Genomic DNA, 13,580 nt, shown 5'->3' with positions numbered 1-13,580 from the left:
CCGCAGCCGAATCCAAGGCGGGTACGGAGCGCGCCGAGCGCGAGAAGCAGGATGCTCGGGTGGGAGAGGTACAGCAAGAGCTCCAGGAACTTGGCAAGAAGTTCGAGTCCTTGGGGCATTACTACAAGACGCAAGAGTCCGATCTTGCGAAGGCCCTCCAGAGCACGACAGACGCCAAGGCCAAAGCCCAAAAGGCCCTCCAGGAGATCCAGGCGGCCAAGAAGATAGCGGAGGGTAGGGCATTTTTATGAAAAGCAAGCATGTGGAGGAGTCATTTCTTTTACTTACACGAATTTAGAGCTTTCCAGGGGCTTCGCAGATCTGCCACGCAGCATTTTGGATGCCGAAGAGTTCTATCGTGCTCAGGAGGGGAGCTCAATGGAGAAGCTGTTCTTGTCCCAATATGCTGGAATCGAACACTCGATGCCTCTGAGTGACCAACTGAAACAATTGGTCGAACTCCACCATGCGACCGAACTGGCCATGAAGGACCTCATAGTCCGGATGTGGCCTGGCGAGCCCCTGCCTGGTAGCTACTTTGGCCTGATTAAGCGGATGGTGAATGCATGTCCACGGCTAGAAGTTATCAAGCAGTACGTCTGTATTGAGGGTGCTCGACGGGACTTTGCCCGCGCGAAGATGCACTGGGCCAAACTGGATGCTGAGAAGCTCGTGAAGGACGGACCCCCGGAGGGTAAGGAGCATCGCTACCCCGAAAAATATTATGACGGAGTTATGAAAGGCGCTCGGCTTCTGGCAAATGAATGTCCTAAGAACATAATTTTTGAGTGAGTGTACTCATGTCGTCTTTGTAATATGAGAACGAGTTTGTTTGCGCTATATAACGCTTTGTTTGATTTAAAATATTACCTTCTCTGCGGCCGTTTATCGAGATCTGAAAGTAGGCCAGTCGTCGGCTTCCGCCCCCTTGTAACTAGTACTGAGGTGTTCGTGGAAAACCCAAACACTCTTTATCCAAATTCTTGGTCCTTTAAGGAGGTGTTTAGCGCAACGAACAAGGCAATCGGACTATGCGGCTTTATAACTCTCACTTGGCTATATAAGTCTACAATTTTAAATTTCGGTGAAGCCCCTAGTATCCGGAAGGCCGAACTGGGGCACTATACACGCCTAAATCGGGCAAGGCCGATTCCTCGCCTTAAGTGGAAAAAATCTTTAAGGATTTAGTACCTCTCAAACAGCGACCAGCTCTCGCCGCATCATGACGGTCAGTTTTTGGCTTTCTCTACTGAAGTGCTCGTCCGGAAGAACCGGGACACAATTGTCGTAGTTCTCCCTGCGCTACCTTAGCCGATGTAACAGAACGTAAGGTACCAAAACAAGGGAGCCGGGCTAACCCAAGTATTGACCCAAGACATGATTCGGAGCTGATGCATATAATGCTATAAGTTCGGGGTGCCGCACTGTCGAAAGTGTTCGGACTTTTATTGCCATATTATGGGGCTCAATAAGAAGCTCCTAGCAAAATTATCGTACCGAAGTGTACTAATGCAATATTAAATGAATATTCAAGGGGAAAATATCAAGATAGTAGTAAGAAGCTGACGCTGTTATACTATTTCGCATTGTCATTTGGATAATACGTCAAGGCGTATGTTTACAAATAATGCATTAAGAAAAAACAAATAGGACTATTTGACATGTCCTATCCAAGGGCGGGCTGCTGCCACCGTCCATGAGGACTCACGTGAGGTGGAATCCGTCGATGATTGGGTCAAGGACCAATGCGGCTGAGCCGCCCTGACGGATGCTGGTGGGATGGTCCCTACGATCAAAGGTGATCGGGCAGGATGACCATGGGTTGAATTTTGGGGCGATGGGCTCCATCGCATAGACGTCCCTAAGTACACGCTTTCGCTCCCGTTTGGGGATGTGAGTGGCATAGATCATGTTAACCGTTTTCACCTTGGGGGGAATTTCTTCTGTCCCCCGGTGTTCGGACGCCGGGGCTCCTCGTCATCATCATTGTGCAGCCCCTTGTCCTTGTTCTCGGCATTTATCTTGCCAGCTTGTTTGAACACCCAGCAGTCTCTGTTAGTGTGATTGCTTGGTTTATCGGAGGTGCCGTGAATCTGGAACGAGCGATCGAGTATGCGGTCCAGACTGGACGATCCCGGATTGTTTCTTTTGAACGGCTTCTTCCGTTGACCGGATTTGGAGTTGCTGAATCCGGCATTGACTACCGTATCCTCAGTGTTGTCGCCAATGTTTCAGCGCTTGTGTCTGTTGCGCCATGGCTTTCCGTTACTGTCACGGATATCCGAAGTGCCAGAGGTTCCTGGCGCGGTGTTACTACGAGCCAACCAGCTGTCCTCACACGCGCAAAAGCGGGTCATTAGTGTCGTGAGGGCCGCCATGGACTTCGGTTTTTCTTGGCCGAGGTGTCGGGCAAGCCACTCGTCGCGGATATTATGCTTAAAGGCCGCCAGGGCCTCGGCGTCCGGACAGTCGACAATTTGGTTCTTTTTAGTGTGGAACCGAGTCCAGAATTTCCTGGCTGATTCACCAGGCTGTTGGGTGATGTGACTTAACTCATCAGCATCCGGTGGCCGCACGTAGGTGCCCTGGAAGTTATCGAGGAATGCGTCCTCAAGGTTTTCCCAACTACCAATGGAGTATGCTGGCAGGCTATTCACCCAATGTCTGGCTGGCCCTTTAAGCTTGAGTGGGAGATACTTGATGGCATGTAGGTCATCACCGCGGGCCATGTGAATGTGGAGAAGAAAATCTTCAATTCACACCGCGGGGTCTATTGTGACATCGTATGACTCGATGTTGACGGGTTTAAACCCTTCTGGGAATTCATGTTCCATTACTTCATCAGTGAAACAGAGGGGGTGTGTGGCGCCTCTGTGTCAGGCTATGTCGCAACGCAGTCTGATTAGGTCTGGTCGGTTATGTTCGGCCCGGACGGATATATTGGTATTGTATCCGGTATGACGATCAGCGTCATGAGCTGTGGCATGCCCCCGTGATCCGTAGATCGATCTTGGTTTTCCTACATTGTTTTCCAATATGTCTCGCAGGTCCTGTGTATTGCCCCGGGCTATAGTGAACCGACGCGGGGGTGCGGGCTGGTATCCGGCCTGATATGCCGTTTTATCTTGGCCGTGGGGTTGCCGGTCAGCCTCATCTTGTGCTGGAAGTTCAGGATGTTCGGCCTCTTCTTCTAGCAACCTGAGCTTTGGGTATCCCTTGATGGGGGGCTCGAGTCCTTATTCCTCGGCCACCAGGACTTCGGTCCATCTGTCTGCGAGCAGATCTTGATCAGCTTGGAGCTGCTGCTGCTTCTTTTTTAGGCTTCTTGCAGTGGCTATAAGCCGGCACTTGAAGCACTCCTGCTCTATGGGATCCTCTGGTACGCCGAATTCGTCGTCACAGAAGCTCACCTCGTCTTTGGAGGGAGGCATATAGTTATCGTCCTCCATGTATCCGTCCGTCGCCTGTTCGTCTGGGCTGGCCTGCCCGTGTTCCTGTTCGGCTTGCTCGAAGGCGGGTTAATCAGGATCATATTCCTCTTCGGCACCATCTGGATTTTCTTTTCCAGTGTCGGTGTTGTTGTGGCGGGGCTTGGAGCGGCGCCGGTGACGCCCATGCTTTGATTTCTTCCCTGATGGGTTATCTCATGTTGCCTCATCGCCATTGTTTTCTTTGGGAGTATCCACCATATATATATATATATATATCATACGAAGAGGTGGCAGTCCAGCGCCCTGTGGGTGGTGGTTCCTGTTCTTCTCCCGCATCATCGTCTATACCGTTGATGTCTTCAGAATCAAAGTTAAGCACGTCGGTCAGGTCATCGACTGTGGCTATTAAGTGGGTGGTGGGTGGGTAACGAATTTCTTCGTCGCCAGCTTCCCACTTGAGCCGAACATAGTTCGGCCAGGAATCTCCTGACAGAGAGAGAGAGAGATTTTAATGAATTTAGCACATCGCCGAAGGGGGGTGCTGGAAGATATCTACGGCGGTGAATTCCATTATTGGAGCGCAATTAGATTCGATGGGCATGGATGCACGCGGTCCGGGACCTACGACCGAAGGTGAATCCGGGGGTCCGGAGACACAGATCTCCATAGGAGCGGAGTCTGTGTTCGGATCTAACACCGATGAGTATGCGGCCTCTGGGGCGGGGTCCATCAACCCGTCCTCGGAGGGCACGACTGAGGGAGTCCTAGATAAGGGGGTATCCGGACTGCCGGACTATGTACTTTGGCCAGACTGTTGGACTATGAAGATACAAGATAGAAGACTTCGTCCCATGTCCGTATGTGACTCTCCTTGGTGTGGAAGGCAAGCTTGGGGATTCGGATGTAGATCTCCTCCTTTGTAAACCGACCCTGTGTAACCCTAGCCCCCTCCGGTGTCTATATAAACCGGAGGGTTTAGTCCATTGGACTCATTATCATTATCATCAACGATCATACCATAGGCTAGCTTCTAGGGTTTAGCCTCTCTAATCTCGTGGTTGATCAACTCTTGTAATACTCATATCATCAAGATCAATCAAGCAGGAAGTAGGGTATTACCTCCATTGAGAGGGCCCGAACCTGGGTAAACATCGTGTCCCCAGTCTCTTGTTACCATTAGCCGTAGACGCTCAATTCGGGACCCCCTACCCGAGATCCGCCGGTTTTGACACCAACATTGGTGCTTTCATTGAGAGTTCCTCTGTGTCGTTGCTGCAAGGCTAGATGGCTTCTCCAACCTTCAACCACGTTGTCCTGGGTGAGACTCTTCTCCCGGGAAAGATCTTCGTGTTCGGCGGCTTCGCACTACGGGCCAATTCGCTTGGCCATCTGGAGCAGATCGATAGCTTCGCCCCCGGCCATCAGGTCAGGATTGGAAACCTAAACTACACCACCCACATCCGCGGAGACTGGAACTTCGACGGATTCGGGCCTGTGCCAGGAGCGCTGAACAATCACGACGTGCAAGACCTAGATCAGCAGTCGGATAGCATTCGGAGCATCGCACCTGCTAGCGCTCCGGACTTCGCTCCAGAGCGGGTCGTGCCTTCCAAGGACGGGTGGATGGACCCCGCCCCGGAGGCCGCACACTCCTCGGTGTTGGATCCGAACACAGACTCCTCTCCTAAAGGGATCTATGCCTCTGGACCCCCGGAATCATCTTCGGCGGTGTGTTCCGGACCGCGCACACTTGTGCACATCGAATGTGGCTGGGCTCCAGTCATGGAGTTTGCCGCCGCGGATATCTTTCAGCACTCACCCTTCGGAGACATGCTGGATTCATTAAAGTCTCCCTCCCTGTCAGAAGACTCCTGGCCGAACTGTGTCCGGCCCGTGTGGGATACGGAGGACAAAGAAAATCGCGACCCACCCACCACCCACTTTATAGCCACTGTCGATGACCTAACAGACATGTTTGACATCGACCCCAATAACATCGACGGTATAGACGTTGATGCAGGGGAAGATCCGGAACCACCGTCCACGCGGCGCTAGACTGCCACTTCATCATACGACGTATATATGGTGGACACCCCCAAAGAAGACAATGTTGACAAAAGGGACACAACGGGGGATAAACCCCCGGGAAAAACCAAAAATGACGGCGTAGGCGCCGCCTTAGGTCCAGTCACAGTAAAGGTAGCGATAACAACCCAAAACAGGATGACACTCCGGTTGATTTCGACGGCAACAACGACCATAGGGACCCAGTGATGGAGCAGGATGAACCAGGTCATGTCGAACACAGCCCGGAGCAGACGCCCGATCACAATTCAGAGGGCCGAACTCATCATGCTACCTCCAAAGAAGATAACAGTCCGGTTGACGATGCATTGATCATCCTGGAAGAACAGTCAAAACAAGACAAACTCCGCAGAAAACTCCTGGCCACAGCACGGAGCCTGAAGAAGCAGAAGCAAAGGCTCAAGGTCGCGCAGGATATGCTCAACGGATGATGGAATAAGGTGTTGGACACCGAAGGAAAAAATGGCGATAATCGCCACACAAAGAGCTACCCAAAGCGCAAACTGCTACCCGAATTCGACAACGAAGCTGCAGCACCCGTTCGGCCCAAAAAATATGGCTACTCGGTCGGACAAGCCAACTCATTGCCGCGATAGAGCAGCCACTGATACCGCACACGATTTACGAGAGCTCCTGGACAAAAAGGCCAATGCGGCCAGGTCCATCTATGGTCCAGAAGACAGGCTCCGACGTGGGATTATGGTCACCACAATGATCATGAAGATTGAATACCAGTCTGGAATCAACACCGGGAGCAACAACAGCCGGTAGCAGGCCGCAACATGGCCAGATACAGAGGGCCTACACACCCCGTGTGCTTCACGGACGTGGTGCTGGAGCATGAATTTCCACAGGGATTCAAACCCGTGAATATAGAGTCATACGACGGAACGACGGACCCCGGGGTCTGGATTGAAGATTTTATCCTTCACATACACATGGCTCGTGGGGACGACCTTCATCCCATCAAATACCTCCCCCTCAAGTTAAAAGGACCAGCTCGTCATTGGCTGAAAAGCCTCCCCGAAAACTCAATTGGAAGTTGGGAGGAACATGAGGATGCTTTCAGGGCCAACTTTCAAGGGACATATGTCTGGCCTCTAGATGCAGACGATTTAAGTCACATAATACAGCAGCCTGGAGAGTCAGCCCGCAAACTTTGGAACAGATTCCTCACTAGGAAGAATCAAATTGTCGACTGTCCGGATGCCGAAGCCTTAGCGGCCCTCAAACACAGTATCCGAGACGAGTGGCTTGCCAGACACCTCGGCCAAGAAAGGCCAAGAACGATGGCAGCCTTAACAAGCCTCATGACCCGATTTTGCGCGGGCGAGGACAACTGGTTGGCCCGTAAAGGCACCAGTGACCCTGGCACATCCAAAATCCGAGATGGCAACGGGAAGCCACGGCACAACAAGAACAAACGTCGGAATAACGATAGTCCGGACAACGCAGCGGTCAACGCTGGATTCAGGGGCCCTCAACCTGGTCAAGGGAAAAAGCCATTTAACGGCAGTAAAGAAGAACCATCCGGCCTGAACAAAGTCCTGGACAGAGTGTGCCAAATCCATGGCACTTCCGACAAGCTTGCAAATCATACCCACAGAGAATGTTGGGTTTTTAAGCAGGCCGGCAAGTTAAACGCCGAACATAAGGGAAGGGAAACACCAAGCGAAGACGAGGATGAGCCTCGCCAGCCGAACACTAGGGGCCAGAAACAATTCCCACCGGAAGTCAAAATGGTAAACATGGTACACGCAACTCACGCAGAGTTCGTAGCCCCCCAATTTAATCCCTGGGCAATTTTCCCGATCACTTTTGATCACAGGGACTACCCGGCTAGTGCTCGGCACGGAGGATTGGCTGCCTTGGTACTCGACCCAATAATCTATGGATACCATCTGACTCGCGTCCTAATGGACGGCGGCAGTAGTCTTAATTTGATATATAAAGACACCATCCGCAGGATGGGGATATACCCATCCAGAATAAATCAAAATAACGCCACCTTCAATGGAGTAATTCCAGACGTCGTGGCCCATTGTTGGGGATCCCTCGTGTTAGAAGTAACATTCGGTTCTCCCGATAATTTCAGACGCGAGAACTTACTCTTCAACATCGCTCCCTTTAGCAGCGATTATCATGCATTGCTCGGAAGACCGGCCTTCGCTTGCTTTAACGCAATACCGATCTACGCCTGCCTTAACATCAAGATGCCCGGTCCATGCGGCATCATCATGGTTAGCGGAAACACAGAACGGTATGCGGCAGTTCCCGCTGTCGGACTCTAGGCGGCCTCTCCCACCGGAACGCATGACCGGTCGTTAAGACCACGGACACGGTTGGACGAGTCCAACACACCATCTTTCGCAGTAGCTCGGATAAACCTGAGCCAGGGGTTGTACATGTGTCCCCATAAATAATACGAGGGGCTGCAAACATGTAACACAAGCCTACAATCCGGCTTGCCTCGTTAGCAGGCCAGATCTCGAACACTTCTCGAGTATAACTAAATTTTCGCACATTTTCCTTTTTGTTCCTACACACACTACAAGTGCGACACCCTTCCAGGATAATGCACAATGGAGATACAGGCGCAGACGTGCAGCAAGGCCCCGCCCACAGGTTTCTCTTTATATTAAGCCCCTGCGTAAACCTTCTTTACTGTCTCTTGTTGCTCAACGTCCCATGGGTATTTCATACACTTGTACGGGACACTGGCGTTTTAGGCTTTTTTCCACGACAGATCAATGCGCGTACCTCGAACCACAGGGTCAAGGGCATTATTTAGCCCAATATATTTTATAAAGTCCGAATACCTTCGGGAGTGTTCGGCATCACGAGTTTGGCCTTATATGCATCAGCTCCGAATCATGTCTTTGGTCAAATGTGGGTTAGCCCGGCTACTGGGTTTGCTGCCTTACGTTCCGTTCTATCGGCTAAGGCGGCCAAAGGAGAACTACTGCGATTGTGCCTTGGTTATTCCTGATGAGCACCTCAGTAGAGAAAGCCGAAAACTGACTGTCATGATATAGCGAGAGACTAGTCAACCACTTGAGGACTCATCGGAATCTATAGGATTCCTCCACATTAACGAAGGACCGGTCTACCGGTCAAGTACGCGCACCGTATCCGGATGCACGCGGAAGTACCAGGGGCTATATAGTAGCCCCACGTTTCAACTCCTATGGCTAAGGGAAAGTGTTACAGCTATATAGTCCGATTGCCTGGTTCGATGTGCGATCACCTCCTTAATGGACCAATACATTGGATCAAGTGTGTTTCTGCCTATCTTCGCGAACACCCCCGCATTACGGGTGGGGGCTAAATCCAACGACTGCTAACTTTCACGCTATATGAATACATAAACAGTCATGTAGGGACATTATAATACTTTCAGGCAAAAGTATAAAACACAGCCTCCATAATTAAACACATAATTGTTCATAACAAAGAAGTTCGTCATTCAAACATGACATTCTTCGAACACTGAGACTCTATTCTACTGGCATCTTCTATGACCTGCTCAAAGTTGTGCTCAGCTGGGTCTTGGCTTTCGGCCGGACCCCGGGTTGCAATGCGGGTGGCCTCCATATCCGCCCAGTACGTCTTCACGCGGGCAAAAGCCATCCGCGCACCCTCTATGCACGCCAATCTCTTCATGGCATCAATCTGCGCTCTGGCGCCAAATAATCGTTGCACCAAACCAAAGTAACTATCCGGGATCGGCTCCTTCAGCCATAGATGGTCTATTACAGACCTCATTGCAAGGGCGGACAACCTATGGAGCTCAGCTATGGCGTCCATCTTCTCACTCAAGGGAAAGGAGCGCGCTGGAGCACTAAATTGCGACCAGAACAGCCTCTCCATTTTATTATCCTCATGATCCTTGAATAACTTGGTCGCATCAGCTGCACTTTTCGCTAAGTCCGCATACTCATCTGCGGCGCTCCATAGCTTATCCAACAGAGCATACTTTGGATCTAAAAACTTCATCCGCAACACATAAGGACTTCCGGCGGCGATTTCTCCGGCTTGTCGAAGTTCCTCCCATGCGTCTCTAATCTGAGAGCGCATCTCTTTAGCCGAATCCATCGCCTTCTTCAGGTCGGCCGCCTTTATTTGATTCTCCTTTTCGAGAAGCTCATACCAGCCGGCTGCGTCCCTCGGCTCCACAGCCATCTCGGCTATCTTCTCCTTGCTTCGGGGACGAGCGGCCGGTTCGGCCTCTAATTCTTCGGCTACCTTTAGAGCAGCTGCATTGCTCATCCGAGCTTGTTCCTTGGCTAGAGCAAGCTCTGCCCTCAGGGCCTCAACGGCAGCAGCTCCGCCTGCAACTACATAACATCACATTAATATTTCAACCATCTTGGCAAAATAGATGGGGATATAGGAAAGCATACTCTGCGACTCCTCGAATTGCTTGTTCACAAGCGTGACGTCGGCCTCCACAACGTCAATGTGCCGCCTCAATTCGGCGCATTCAGCGGCCTGGTCTATTGTTGAACCCTTAGAAACCTACACGTCAATGCAAGCGCGACCATTAACTGGGAGTTTGATCCTCCGGTTGCCGACATGGGCTGGCATCCACAGTCTAAGAGGCTACTAAATACACAGAGCGCATGTATCGCGTATGGCTCAACTAAAAATTGCGGCTTACCTCAAGGCCTTTGAGCAGGATCCTAAAAGCTTCGTTCAAAACACTTGTGGTGGAGGAAATTTTCTCCGACACCGTACCCATTAGGGTACAATGATCCTCCAAGAGATCAGCTGACTCCAGGAGGCCCGTCAGCATGTTCGGCCGGACACCGGACTCTCCCGGACCCATTCCATTGTCCGCCGCAGGAGCCGAACGCGCCGGGCTCGGGGCGGCCAAAGTGTTAGCTTCTGGCCCCTTTGGATCCGAGCTCCTCCGTGACGATACCTCAGGGTCGCCCGCCTCACGGGGCGGAGAGGTAGGTGGGGTTTCACTCTCCATCACCTCCGGAAGAAGATCCCCCGAAGACGAACCCTGTTGAGATGAACTGCTGGCCGGGCTACAATACACAGGTCCCGGTTATTACTCTCAGAGGAAAAAGCAATAAGACCCTTGCTTAATTAAACTTACAGCTCGGTGGAGGGCTGGCCCGTTTGCGGGCACTGTGCGGTGAGGACACCCTTCAGGGCAGGGCCCATTGGCGAAGTTCTTTTCCCTTGTTTAGGCGCCCCCGTCTCCAAATCTTCGGAGGCAGCCCTCTTCTTCCCGTGGGGGGAGGAAACCTCAAAATTGCCTCCCCAATTCTCCTCCTCCATGGAGGCGCTGATTCCCCCGGTTCGGATGCGCAATGTGTGAGGCCCGCTCTTGGCCTCCCCGCTCTCCCCTTCAGCTCTCTCCGGTGGCACCCGACTTAGTGTTCGTTCAAGAATCCTGGCCATTGTCGGGCCAGGCGAACCTTCGGGAAGAGGGGCCGGACACCTGATCCTCTCCATTGTACTATGCCAATCCTGGTTGCGGACAGTGTTCAGATCAACGCTATGTCAAATATAAGCAAGGTGTTCGGTTATAGGGTTACTTACTTGGTTATCGAGGCGATTGCAGCTCAGGACCGCATCCTCGGTAGTGTCCGGACACTTTATTCGTGGTCCGAAGAACAACTTATAGATCCCTTCGGGCGTCACGCTGAGGAAGTGCTGAATGGTCCACGGATCTTCTGGATTGAATTCCCACATCCGTAGAGGCCGGCGTTTGCACGGCAGGTTCCGCCGGACTAGCATTACTTGGATTACTTTAACGACACCAATGTCCCTCTCGAGGAGCTCCCTAATGCGGCTTTGCAGCATTGGTACATCGTTCATAGGCCCCCAGTTTAGTCCCACGTTGGCCCACGATGCCAGTTGAGGTGGAGGTCCCGAGCGGAAGGTAGGCACGGCCGCCCACTTTGAGCCTTGGGGAGTTGTGACATAGAACCACCTCCGTTACCATAAATCGGATACCTCCGGGAAGGAGCCTTCGGGCCATGGGGCATCAGCATTCCTGCTTATTATGGCACCTCCGCACTCTACGTGTCGCTCCTCAATTATCTTCGGCTTCACATTGAAGGTCTTGAGCCATAAGACGAAGTGGGGGCAATGTGAAGGAAGGCTTCACACACAACAATAAATGATGAGATGTTGAGGATGGAATCCGGAGCTAGATCGTGGAAATCTGGCCCGTAGTAGTGCATGAGCCCCCTCATGAAGGGATCAAGAGTAAGACCTAAGCCCCGGAGGAAGTGGGAGACAAATACGATGCTCTCGTTGGTCTCGGGAGTGGGGATAACCTGTTCGGGAGTAGGAAGCCTGTGCTTGACATCGACGGTCAAATACCCAGCCTCCCTAAGCTTTGCAATATCATCCTCTGTGATAGAGGAAGCCATCCATCGGCCTTGATGGCCAGATCCGGACATGATCTAAGATCCGGGGTGCTTAAGCTCGGGCTTTAGGTGTTGGGACTCAGGGTGCGAGATGTGCGAGCGTGGAGACAGAGGGATAGGCCTCGGCTCCCTTATAAAGGGGGAAGAATATCAAGCATCCCCGAACATGGTCATTCTGGACTTGCCTAAAAACACGGGGTTATGCCAACAGGCACGGTTGGATTACCCATACACGGTCTCTGCTCTGATAGGACATGTCAAAGAAACCGCCTCATGGTGTGTGCGGTAGCAAGTTGTAAGACGGTTCGAATAAAAACCAGACCGTGGCGTGATGTCACTCTTCAAAGAATTGTCAACAGATTGGATTCGTGGATTATTATTGTTCTCTCTACGGTGATATATGGGGGGTTATCTTGCAGAGCCAAACACGGTCCTTGTGTTCGGAATTTATCTTGGAGTATTCGGAGATGGAACCTGCCTCGCAATGCCGAAGACAATCTACACGCCAGACTCATCGTCATTGAAGCCTGGTTCAGGGGCTACTGAGGCAGTCCTGGATAAGGGGGTATCCGGACTGCCGGACTATGTACTTTGGCCGGACTGTTGGACTATGAAGATACAAGATAGAAGACTTCATCCCGTGTCCGGATGGGACTCTCCTTGGCGTGGAAGGCAAGCATGGCGATTCGGATGTAGATATCCTCCTGTGTAAACCAACCCTGTGTAACCCTAGCCCCCTCCGGTGTCTATATAAACCGGAGGGTTTAGTCCATAGGACTCATTATCATTATCATCAACAATCATACCATAGGCTAGCTTCTAGGGTTTAGCCTCTCTGATCTCGTGGTAGATCAACTCTTGTAATACTCATATCATCAAGATCAATCAAGCAGGAAGTAGGGTATTACCTCCATTGAGAGGGCCCGAACCTGGGTAAACATCGTGTCTCCAGTCTCCTGTTACCATTAGCCTTAGACGCATAGTTTGGGACCCGCTACCCGAGATCCGCCGGCTTTGACACCGACAACGACCTACTCTGGAATGAAGTCCGGAGCCGTAGCAGGTGTGATGTTCCGAATATTGTTCGACAGCGGATCTAGGTCGTGCATGTCATGACCGTTCAGCGCTCCTGACATGGGCTCGAATCCGTCGAAGATCAAGTCTCCACGGATGTCGGCAGTGTAGTTTAGGTTTCCAAACCTGACCTGATGGCCAGGGGAGTAGCTGTCGATCTACTCCAGATGGCCAAGAGAGTTGGCCCGTAGTGTGAAGCCACCGAACACAAAAATCTGTCCGGGGAGAAAAGTTTCACCCTGGACAGCGTTGTTGAAGATCGGAGAAGCCATCGAGCCTTACAGCAACGACACAGAGGAACTCTCAATGAAAGCACCAATGTTGGTGTCAAAACCGGCGGATCTCTGGTAGGGGGTTCCGAACTGTGCGTCTAAGGCTAATGGTAACAGGAGGCTGGGGACACGATGTTTACCTAGGTTCGGGCCCTCTCGATGGAGGTAATACCCTACTTCCTTCTTGACTGATCTTGATGATATGAGTATTACCAGAGTTGATCTACCATGAGATCAGAGAAGCTAAGCCCTAGGAGCTAGCCTATGATATGATTGTTGTTCTGTCCTACGGACTAATCCCTCCGGTTTATATAGACATCGGAGGG

The sequence above is a fragment of the Triticum aestivum genome, chromosome 5B (genome assembly GCF_018294505.1).
Source record: "Triticum aestivum cultivar Chinese Spring chromosome 5B, IWGSC CS RefSeq v2.1, whole genome shotgun sequence".
Lineage (NCBI taxonomy): Eukaryota > Viridiplantae > Streptophyta > Magnoliopsida > Poales > Poaceae > Triticum > Triticum aestivum.
The sequence above is the reverse complement of the archived record's forward strand: the minus strand, read 5'-3'. Positions refer to the sequence as shown.